The 12,024-nt window shown below is 41.7% G+C and overlaps 1 pseudogene across 1 annotated transcript; it reads left to right on the forward strand.

Annotated features, from left to right (window-relative positions):
• Positions 1–930: 930 nt before the first annotated feature.
• On the forward strand, positions 931–11,489 carry LOC310787388 (splicing factor U2AF 65 kDa subunit-like; annotated as a pseudogene). The gene is made up of 11 exons: positions 931–979; positions 1,992–2,172; positions 2,868–2,972; positions 3,873–4,024; positions 4,266–4,382; positions 5,172–5,310; positions 5,414–5,493; positions 8,065–8,187; positions 8,333–8,465; positions 8,944–9,159; positions 11,358–11,489. The product of its transcript is annotated as a splicing factor U2AF 65 kDa subunit-like (transcript).
• Positions 11,490–12,024: the final 535 nt, after the last annotated feature.

The following is a 12,024-nucleotide window of genomic DNA, read 5'->3' on the forward strand; positions in this document are numbered from 1 at the left end:
TTTGTCTGTAAACGTATTTATGCAGCTGTCTTGGTTAGGGCTCCCTTGGAAAAGAGATCATTGATCTCAATGGGACTAACCTGGTTAGAAATTGGTTAAATTAAATTAAATTAAATTAAATTAAATTAAATTAAATTAAATTAAATTAAATTAAATTAAATTATAATATATAATATATAATATATATATATATTTATATATATTATATATAAATATAATTAAAGCTACTGACTGAAGTCTGTCATCATGATCTCTCTGTGTGTGTGTGTGTGTGTGTGTGTGTGTGTGTGTAGGTGTGTGTGTGTGTGTGTGTGTGTGTGTGTGTGTGTGTGTGTGTGTGTGTGTGTGTGTGTGTGTGTGTGTGTGTGTGTGTGTGCGCGTGTGGGTGCGTGCGTGCGTGCGCCGCCACTCAACTCCTCTCAAGAACAAGAAGGTTTGAAAACTCTCATTCAATCAAGTTGAAGTCACACAAATAGACAGACAAGTAACTGGATGTTGCATTCAAAATAAAAGCATAGTTACTGCAAACAGCCCTGCGTTTACTCAGTTCAGAACTTGGCTCCCCGTTTCTACAGCTTTTAGGATAAACTTGCCACTTAAACATGTTAAGATAGCCTATAGCTTTATAAAAATGGCATGTTAAAAAAAACAAATTTTCATTTGACGTTAGGCTTGTACTAGACCCTTAATACATATCTTATTTAACGGTCTATGCTTGTACAGGTGGTTTTATTTTGAAATTCTAACCGGAATATATTGTTCATTCGTATCTAGCTTGACACTGGAGAACGTTTTGTGGTTCCTCTTGTGTGGTGATGTGATACCAGACTGCACTGATGATACAGAAGCACCACGGCAGACTGGTTGCAGACTGGCTGCCCCCGAAGTAACCTGCAGGCTGCAGTAGTTTTATATATAAAGATAACCGCTATGTCGGATTTCGAGGAATTTGAGAAACAGCTGAGCGAGAATCGACATGGTGAGTGATGTGTTGTGTGCTCCAGTTTGGTTTGCAGGCTAGCATGCTACTCCCATTATCTTATGCATGAATAACCTGACAAGCATTTTATTGTGCAGTTTTCAATAGACTACAACGATTAATTTAATTAATATTAGCTGTGGCCTTGCCATGCCCGTGTTATTAACCTGGCCCAACCTAGCCTGCTAATTCTAAACCTACAGGACTGAACAGTGTCTGTCATGGACCAGTGCATGTCAGCCTCCTGCAGACACCAGCGCGCCAAATTCCATTCAAAATCGTGTAATGTAATATATGGTATTGTTGATTGCAAAGACACATTTCCTGAGTGAATCTTTATCCACTTTTCAATTCTGCATACATTAAAGGGGGACTTACCCCCCCAGATATGTGTTTTTGGGGGTTAGTTACACTTTAAATAAAGCAGCATATATATATACCGTAAATTCCGGACTATAAGGCGCACCGGTGTATAAGCCGCACCTGCAAAGTTGACTATTTTTTTCTTATATAAGCCGCACCGGACTATAATGGGTTTTTTTTTTTTTATTTTTTTTTTTATTGTGTTTTAATGTTTAATTACCATATGTAATGCTCCCATTTATTAACATTTCAACAAAACAACATAACACAACACCACCTGTGTTGTTATTTACAGTGCACACAGTGTCATACAGTGTCATACAGTGTCATACAGTGTCATACAGTGTGGTGAAAAGAGGGCAAGAGAGGAAATTAAAACAGAAGTGGATTTATAGTTAGAAAGAGTGCAAAAAAAGAGAGATTTTTTTTTTTTTTTTTTTTTTTTTTTGGAAAAAATGCATAGATAAGCCGCACCGTTATATAAGCCGCAGGGGCCAAAAAACGGGAAAAAAGGTGCGGCTTATAGTCCGGAATTTACGGTATATATATATATATATATATATATATATATATATCAGGGCTAGGGATGAGGACTGAGGATGGCTGTGACACACCGCTGAACCATAGCTCCATCTGCCCCCGACTGCAGAGCGAGATAAAGAGAAACACAAAAAGCGGAGCCGGAGTGGATCTACCGGCGGCCGAGGTGACAAGCATCGCAGCTGGAGCAAAGACAGCCGAGGCAGCCGCAGCCGAGAGAAACGCAGCCGCAGTCGGGACAGGAAGAGCCGCGACTGCAGGAGCTCCTCCCGGGACCACAAGAAGCACAGGTCGGTGGGTGTGTTCAGCCAGCCTCCAGCAGCCCAGCACTGTCTGAGCCAGCTCACCGGTGCACAGCACAGAGTCTAAAGTTGCACTAGGCAAGATGTTTGTGTAAAAATACACCCATGTCATCTGCCTAAATAACCCAAAAGAGAAAAGTGCTCTATATATATTTGTTTAATTTGGGGTATGAACACTTCCTTAACTATGGCAAAGTGATAAATAAATAAATTAAAATCTTCTTATTATAATTAGAGAAGTGTCTGTGTGTGAGTGAGAGTGAGTGAGTGAGTGAGTGAGCAGAATCTTGAGTATTGAAGTTTAGATTTTTCAAGCAGTTACCACTTGCTGCCATCTATAATAATAATAATGATGGAGCACTTTTCAAGATCCATGTTATAAAGTGCAATGGCAGCTAAATAAAACAGACAAGTCATAAAAGGATTTAAACAAAGTCACATAAAAATAATTTGGTGTCTAAAAACCAATACAGTGTAGGAAAAGATACGAATGTGGTGGGCTTCTTTCTTTTAAGGAAATAAAAGACAATTTAAAGGAAATTAAAATTCAGGAAAAATCAGGAAAGTGAAAGTACGTTTTAAAAGGAGATCACTGACTCAGTTGACCTGATTTCCTCGGGCAGATCCTTCCAGAGCCTCAGGAGAGCCTGAATGCTGACTTTGCTTATTTCTTGTATGTTTAGCTACTCTCCAAGAAGAACAAGGAAGAAAAGAACCTGCAAATACTGGGATGTTCCTCCTCCAGGTTTTTGAACACATCACACCAATGCAATATAAAGCTATGCACGGTATTTGTCCTCGTCTCTTTGCTTGCTCAGTCCCTAATAGGTCAGCCTTCTTCACAGTATTTGGTGTAGGAGTTTGCAGTGGTTCGTGCATTTTAACTTGTATCCAGGCCTGAGCAGAGCTGCAGTCAAGTTCAATCAGTTCCATGACCAGGTCCAGTTGACACCAACTCAAGACCGAGCCCAGAGTGAAGCAAGTCCTACTGGAGACTAAAATACTGTAGGCAAAAATACATTAAGCTACGTTTCTTTCCAAATGCATGCATAATGATCCAGCGGCCTCTCTGTTGTTCGCTATATCTTTATTATACATCCAACTCATCAATGCATAGAAATTGACTAGAGGTTTTTACGACCACTACAGGTAACTAAAGGCAAAATCCCTTGAATTGTTTATAACACTGGGGAGAAAATAAACCAAAACCAATTACCAAGTAATTGTACCAATTTTTTACATTTTTTTAGATGGGCAGGAAGTAGTTGAATCCACATCCAGTGGTGGCAGAGACCAAATGAGTCAGAGTCAAAATAGGCACAAGAACCAAGACAAGTGCAACAAGTCAGAGAAGGTGTTCTTGAGATAGTACAGCTCTGGGCCTGAGTATCTGTCATCAGCAGTTATTTGGTGTTACTCATTTATTTCGCACAGCCTCTCCTGCTCTCTGCGTAATCACAGGAGAGCAGCATGGAGTGTTCTGCCTGAGCCTTTTTTTATAAAACCAGCTGTACTTAGTTGCCATTTACAGTGAATGAACTGGAGGGGGCACTCCAAATGAGTCATCGGCAAATCAGTTAACTTTATTTTCTTCTTGAACAAAGAAATGATGGAGGGGTGGAGGTTGCACACAGTGAATGTGGGCCATGCTAAGTTTCCCCATGCTTCTCTCTGTCGTCCTCCTGCAGCGGCCGGGCAGATACCAACGATAGCTCTGCTGGCAACATCCACTACCAGCGGAGTGGCCGCGACACCGACCCAAGTGCCCGTAGTTGGCAGTCAGATGACAAGACAAGCCAGACGCCTTTATGTCGGCAATATTCCCTTTGGGGTCACTGAGGTGAAGTTGCTAACCGCTCTCATCGCTCGTCTCATCATATCACTATGCCCTCCTATGACCGGACACGATACTTTAGGCGGTATTTCAAGCCAGGGCTTTGTGTTCTCTCTCTCTCTTTCTCTCTCTCTCTCTCTCTCTGTCTCTGTCTCTCTCTCTCTCTCTCTCTGTCTCTCTCTCTGTCTCTGTCTCTCTGTCTCTGTCTCTGTCTCTCTCTGTCTCTGTCTCTGTCCCTCTCTCTCAGGAGTCCATGGCAGAGTTCTTCAACGCCCAGATGAGGCTCGCAGGCCTTTCACAAGCCCCTAGCAACCCTGTGCTCGCTGTGCAGATTAATCAGGATAAGAACTTTGCATTCCTAGAGGTAGGTGATGATTACAATCCTGTCACTTCTACAAAGTCGTTCCTTAAAAGAGCCCATGATAACTCAAGTGGTTTGATGTTGGTGCAATAAGTAAGGTGTTTACTGCCCATGGCTCAAAATGATAATATATCTGCTAGGGATGCACCGATATAAAAACTTTAAAAAAGTAATACATTTCTTTATTTCCAAAACATTTGGAAAAGCCCATAAATCATAGATTTACCACATTGTTTCCTCTCAATGTGAAAATTTTGGCTGATACCGATATTAACATTGCAACATCTGTAGAGTAATTGATCAAAAGAGCTCAACACTTTTTCTCATTTTTCTGCGTTTTATTTTAAACGCGATTTTTAGAAAACGCTTCAAAAGGCATAAAAGTGATTCACGTTTGTGAAGATTATCGTGCTGACACAAAGGCCGCAGTTTCATAAACCTTTGCTAACCACAGACCTTATTTTATGCATTTACGTGAAATCCCCATTCTAAAATCCCATTCACTTTCCCCAGTAAGATCCAGGAAGTCCGGGACTTTCCCCTTCGATGCTACTTCTGCACTACTCATTCCTGCTGTGCTCTATTGTGAAAATGTATGTCAGTTACAGGCCACCGTATACCAGGGACCTGTCGATGTTGCAATTCCTTGGTAGCTGGCTGCTAGAGCTCGATAATTATTAGTTCATGCTCCTTTAACACGTTATAGATTTTTATCATGTTACTGAAGAAGGACAACTTACCAGCTCGTACTTATGTGCTTGTCTCAAATCTCAAAGTGATTTTCCTCTGTAGTTTCGTTCTGTAGATGAGACGACGCAGGCCATGGTCTTTGATGGAATCATGTTCCAAGGTCAGTCGCTGAAGATCAGAAGACCTCACGACTATCGGCCTTTACCTGGTATTTCGGAACAACCTGCTTTCCACGTCCCAGGTTTGTTGCGGACAGCTTTTGTCGATGCCTGGTAATTGTACGTTATAATATAAGACACATGGGAGAGTTGACTTTGTTTTCCTTGTTGTTTTGGTGTGTGTAGGTGTCGTTTCCACAGTTGTTCCTGATTCCCCCCATAAACTGTTTATAGGAGGCCTGCCTAACTATCTTAATGATGATCAGGTATTTAACTCAAAACCGATAAAACAGGTGCACTCATCTTTCCTGATTTTTTCTCTCAGTTTATGAGGTTCTTATCACACTTGAAGGTGCACAAAATAATTTCCTTGCTGGAACAAATAAGTCTACCATGCTTTAACATGTGTTTTTGGTGGAGAGAGAACAGGAACAACGTGTCATCCTATAGTAGCCAAAAAGCCTTGTCATATCCAAATTTAGAACTTGACTCCATAGTTTTTAAGCAGTGAGATCATTCTGGGACAAAATTACCTTACACTTCTGATGCTGGTCAGGAAAACAAAGACAGAATTGCAAAACAGTTTACATCCGCACTAGGGGAAAACGATTTTTTTTGACATGCAGATCTTTAATTAGACCACATACTACAAGATTATCGTAATATGTACCTAATATTAGAAACTGCAGTTCTGCAGATCTTTAGCTTGTTCAAAAATAAGTCTTGACAGCACAGTTGATTATTGTTGCTGTTTTCTCACATTAGAGCTACAGTATGTCTTAACCATAAGTAACTATTATAAAAGGTACACACAAGGTTTTTTGTGACTTGGCTATCAAAGTAAACTGCTTACAGATTTCTCATGTTGAGCATACTGATTTAAGAAAGGTAAGCAAAGTTCAATTCATAATAGGCTTGTGATCTATCATGCTGTTGTTTCAGCTTGAGTCAGATGTTAAAGGAATAATCCACCCTAAAACAGCAAGTGGCTGTTGGTGATGTCTCTTGCATTTCTGGACTGTTTTTTCCCCTTATTCATGCAGATTAGTGGACAAACGTAGACAACATACAGTAATGTGACTTCGAAATGTTTCCGCTGCAGCTTGGTAGCAGACTATCTCAAATGTTAGCGGTAAAAGTTCGATTTTGGTGTCGGCTCAGGATGAAAGAGCAAAGACCTTCTTCCTAGACCCCAAATTTTTACCCACCATTCAACAATCACACAAGGAGAAATCCATCATAGAATAGCCAAAAGAAACCAATACCTCCTCCTACAGCAGCCTCAATAGACCAGAATGCAATGCAGCCACAAGAGTTGTGTTTTGAGCAAGGGGGCGTGGTTGCAACCATAGACAAGGCACACTGTTCACCAACTAGTTAGTTAGCTAGCTATATTTATTTTCCCATATGCCCATTTTTAAGTGAAACTTCACACCCGTTCTCTAGGCATTCTGGGAAATGTAGGAAATCACTTTTCATAACAAAGTAACTCCTTGAATGCATTGGACATCACATATTGATGTTACACACCAGTGTAACACTGTGTAAGGGTGGATCTTTCCTTGAACTACATCTAAAGTTAAGTGAATATTTCCTGAAAACACGGCCTGGATAGCTGACCCTGATACAACTGTTGCACAGTTAGAGGCTCATGTTTGTGATCAGGTGGGGAGATGATGTAAATTTGCAGTGTCATGCAATGAATTGGATTCTAACTTTCCATTCTGTCTCATTTATTCTAATTGGTTTAACATAGTGAATGTAGCCTGGTGTGTATTATTCACTGATTAATTTATTTATGTATTTTAAAAATTTATATATATACTTGCAGTCACTGCCACTGCGTTGATACTCACAGCTCTTTCATTTTTGTTCCCCCACTTTGTCCCCAGCTAGGGGCCTGTAAGATCGTTAAGTCTGCGCTCATAATTTGTTCAGTAGTACTGATCTACTGCTGCCATGCCAACATGTAACACAAGGCAAGTAAAGACATTCTGGTCGTCACACGGATACACTGCTAGCCAGCAGGCTCCCATACTGGCTACCTTCTTTCTCCTATCATTTCTTTTGGAGCGCGTTTAGGACCCAGGGATTTGGGGTAACTGGTTGCTGATTAGGACAGGCTTGGGGGTGGTGGTGGTGGTGGTGGTTTTAAAAGTAAAGGTAAGACTGTATAAACATGCTGTCTTCTCACTGTTGTGGTGCATTTTGCCTGTAGCTGGCAAAATACAATATAAATATGAACAAAGACCAAGGCAGTTTTGTTGATTTATTTTTACCTTGCACTATTTACAGCACAGCGTGTGTTATCAAAATAAGAAGAAGTTTGGATATACTGTGTGAGAATATTATAACTCCCTTAACTGTATTTGCATACATATAACTATACTCCCTTAACTGTATGTGCATATATATACGGTAAGTATATCTCAACACAGCACTCAAGACTAACTCAGTGTCTGTCTCTGTGCCTCGAACATTTCATGTAGCTAATTATCTATGTTGTTACCCAGATTACTTCTTTATGCTAAACCCTCGCAAATAATGTACCTACCCGCCCACCCCAAATCAGCATAGCAACACAAATCTTATTTCCAGAATAGGCAAAGACTGTCGAATGCACAAATGTACAGATGACCAGCTGAGCAATTTCTTTGAAATTTGTATACATTTTGTTTGTATTTATCATCTCATTAATTAACACTTTTTCAATCCATTCACCATGATACGATTTTGAGTAGCAAATGGAGATTTAGAATTCATTCAGTAGGCTGTTGGCAGGCTGATATATACTGACGCCCGCCTCATCTCTGTGCCCGTCTTGGTCTCTTGTGCAGGTGAAGGAGCTCTTGACATCATTCGGTCCGCTCAAAGCTTTCAACCTTGTCAAGGACAGTGCCACGTCACTGTCTAAAGGTTACGCCTTCTGCGAATACATCAACATCAGCTCCACTGATCAGGTAGGCCTGCATGTGTTGTGTCTCTGTGTGGAGATTGTGACTTCACTGTGCTGCTGTTTGAGATGTTTCTTACTGGTCTGGAGATTGGGACTGTGCTGCTGTTTGAGATGTTTCTTACTGGTCTTCTTTGTGTATTCTCTGTCAGGCCGTAGCTGGGCTCAATGGAATGCAGCTGGGCGACAAAAAGCTCATAGTCCAAAGGGCTAGTGTGGGGGCTAAAAACGCCAATCCGGTGAGTAGGAGTTTGTCCTCTTAACCCCTCCTTTGAGGTACTACATGTAGGATTATAATGTGGATGAATTATTCCTGCAACAATTTTTAGATATTAGCATAATTACCGTAAACAAATGGGACCATTTCTGTGAAGATTGTCAGCCTCGATCTGTCGGCCTCTACAGTGCATTTTCCATTGTGGGACGGATCTGGCGGGAAATCTGCTGGATTGCTTTACGGCACAAAACAGGAAGAGGGCGCTGTTCCTCCTGAAGCTACCTGAGCTGAGTTTCTGCCAATGGCAGATGGTGGAAGGAGTGAGAGGCCGATGGGAAAAAATAACATCCAGCATGTGTACCCTCTTCACTAAAGTCTAAAGTCAAGTTTATTTGTTTACAGTAATTATACCAAGTTACCTCAATTAATTAAAATACAATGATATATTGATGTCTAAAGAGAAATAGCCCAGGAAATGGCATCTTTACTTTTTGGATTTAATGCATGTCCTGTTCAAACAGGATGTCGGGGTGCAACATAATGCAGTGAGGGATCATTCAAAAGTCTAAACCAATTTGATTTAATGGGAGGGGCAGAATTGTTAAAGAAATATGATGGTTTTATTGGTAGGAGCTGGTGGACGACGAGGACTATGAGGAGATCCTGGACGACATCCGCGAGGAGTGCTGCAAGTACGGCAGCGTTTGCTCCCTCGAGATCCCTCGGCCCGTCGATGGAGTTGAAGTCCCTGGATGTGGGAAGGTGAGTCCCGTGTCTGTAGGATACAGTGTGTGTCAGGCCGAGAGGGGTTTCCATGATCCACTGTCCAGCTCTTTGAGGCTTTTTGTACTTCATGTGTTGTGAAGCCATACGTATGTGAAGCCATACAGGAGAAACATCTATCGTCAGGAGCAGAGGTACAACTGCAAAAATAGTAATTAGTTTTGGCCATGCTCTTTGATAGACACCAACCAATCAGCAAGCATGGTGTGTCTCCTCCTTTCTTATTTTTTTTTATGTCAGACTCTTTGAATTCTGGTTTATGATTGGCTGTCTGCTTTATGTCCCCATCCAATTGGAATGACTCCAGCAATTCGGTGATCACTTGTTGATCATCCCCAGTTGAGCGGGCGAGGCCGCGCAGTGCCTGCCCTGAGCTGTGTCTACGAGCGTGCGAGCTGCGTCTGCAAGCCCACCTCGAGGGCAAACCAACTAAGCAAGATACAAATGAGCCAGTTGAGTGAGCGAACACGCGAAGGACACTTCTGGTCATTTTTAATGGAGAGTGTGGCACCTATCCATTTTGTACTTGGAATTTGAATTTCAAAAAATTGTCTGGGTCTTAGCTTGGAAAAAGTTATTTTAGCATCAAAAAGGGTTCTACAAGCCCAAAAAAGCATGTTCTGATGCCTTTTTGTGAAGAGTTATATCTGCAATTTGCACCAGCTTTTATGAAAACCTGCTGAATTTACATAAAAAGCTGCTTTCAGTCCCTGCATAATTTGAGCATTTTCTCTTGGACACAGAAGGAACTTCACAGATATAGGGCCCTATTCTCCCACAAGCCTTCGGCGCTAAAACGGGCCTTAAACGCAAAAAAACGTGCCTTGCGCCTGTTTTGGGACGATATCAATATGGCTTTAGGCTGCCAAATGCGCTTTAGGCCGAATGGGCGTGGCGCAGTCCCAGAATGGGCCAAAGTGGGCGTGTCGGCCTTAAATACCGGCGTACTGCTATCTTCGCACCTGCCGTAAATTTAGCGCTTTGCGCCTTTGAAAACCAGGCCTATTCAGTGCGCCAGTGCACTTGTGCCTCTCCCCTGTCACCCTTCTCTGTCTCTCTCTGAAACCAGGCCTATTCAGTGCGCCAGTGCTCTTCTGCCTCTGAGTCACCCTTCTCTCTCTCTCTCTGACTCCCTCGCTCAAACAGACTCAACACATAGCAGCACCCAGCTTCCCATAGGAAATAGCAGTTGTAAGTTTACTGCCTGTGAATGTCCACTCCCAGCATGCAATTGGGTCCTCCATTTCGCTACTAAATAGCAACCAAATGAGCCGAAATAGATATAAAAGGTAGATCTAAAATAATGTGTAATGGTAAGACAACCTGCAATTGTAGAACATTTCAATATTGGACCAAATAAAACATCGAAATGAAACACCACCCTATGTGAAACATATATGTCCTCTTGAGCCTATATATACCCCTTGTGGGTTTAACGTGATTTAGATAAGTGACAGCGGAACGCGCTTCTGTGATGTGCTATACTGTGATGTCCGCTCCAATAACTTGGCCCTACTTGACATTTAGTTTTACAATAAAAACACATTTATGCAATGACTTTACATAATGTAGGGTATATTTATGTGCATCATTCTACCTGCAGCAGGGGAGAGAAAACGATATCTTTCTGGACAAACTTTCACCAATCTAATAGGCTATATTTTTCTAGCTGATGCGTTTAGTACATTATTTTCACTTTGATCTTGCTATAGTGTAGCGTATTTACATGCTTGCAGTATTGAAACTGCAGTTAGATTGGTTTGAGAAGCATAATAATATGGAATAATAGCCTATAATGCAGACAGACAGACAGACTGGATGAAGGGAGGGGGGGGGGCAGAGCGTTTGGCTTTCGTCTGGTTTTGCGGGATCACTGGAATTGGAGCTAAAAAGGCAAGCGTGCGATTCGTTTATTGCAGTTATCCAATGAGCATGACGGTGCATAATTTTACGCTTAAAAGGCGTGGTTGTAATGGTTGAGGCTGCGTCTAGCGCCAGCACGACGATATCAAGTGCGCTGGTCCACGCCCACTGATTTGAGCTGCGCCAGGCGTTCGGCCTAGAAACAGCGCCGATGCAACGATAGGGACCATAATGTATAAGGAAGTGGGCCCTGCTGATTGAAGAAGTTGTTTTGATTCATCCTTTTGCAGCTCACTAACTGTTCTTTGTTCCAGATCTTTGTGGAGTACGTTTCCGCCACAGACTGTCAGAAAGCCATGCAAGCTCTCACTGGCCGCAAGTTTGCCAACAGAGTGGTGGTCACCAAATACTACGATCCAGACATGTATCACAGACATGAGTTTTGATCCAGACATGTATCGCAGACATGAGTTTTGATCCAGACATGTATCGCAGACATGAGTTTTGATCCAGACATGTATCGCAGACATGAGTTTTGAAAGCACAGTCAACGAGTCTGGTGGCAACGCGTCGAGGTGTGTCCGCCCTTTCCTTCTGGTCTTCAGCTTGGTTTCAGCACATTTTTTTCTCCAGTATTTTCTTCTCTGAATGTTGTCAACATGTATTTAGAGACTACTAGCCCTGGAAAAGACTTGCTTTGTTGCACATTTATCCACATCTTCTGACTCCAGTGTACTTCTCAAAAAATATCTAACTCCCAACCTTAGCCTAAATACATGTACAGTGAACTGATCTCATTCTAAGTAATACAAAAAATACTGTAGTATACAGTACATTACGTTTGCAGTAGAATGAATGTCACATGAACCTAAACCTAAACCCTACTAATATTGCCTGACAATGCTAGAGTAGCAGTCTATCGAGTATGCACCATAAGAGAAAATACATGAGTCAAATGTTTAGATTTCCATTCTGAGCACA

Source organism: Poromitra crassiceps, assembly GCF_964638095.1.
Source record: "Poromitra crassiceps genome assembly, chromosome: 13".
Classification (NCBI taxonomy): Eukaryota; Metazoa; Chordata; class Actinopteri; order Beryciformes; family Melamphaidae; genus Poromitra; species Poromitra crassiceps.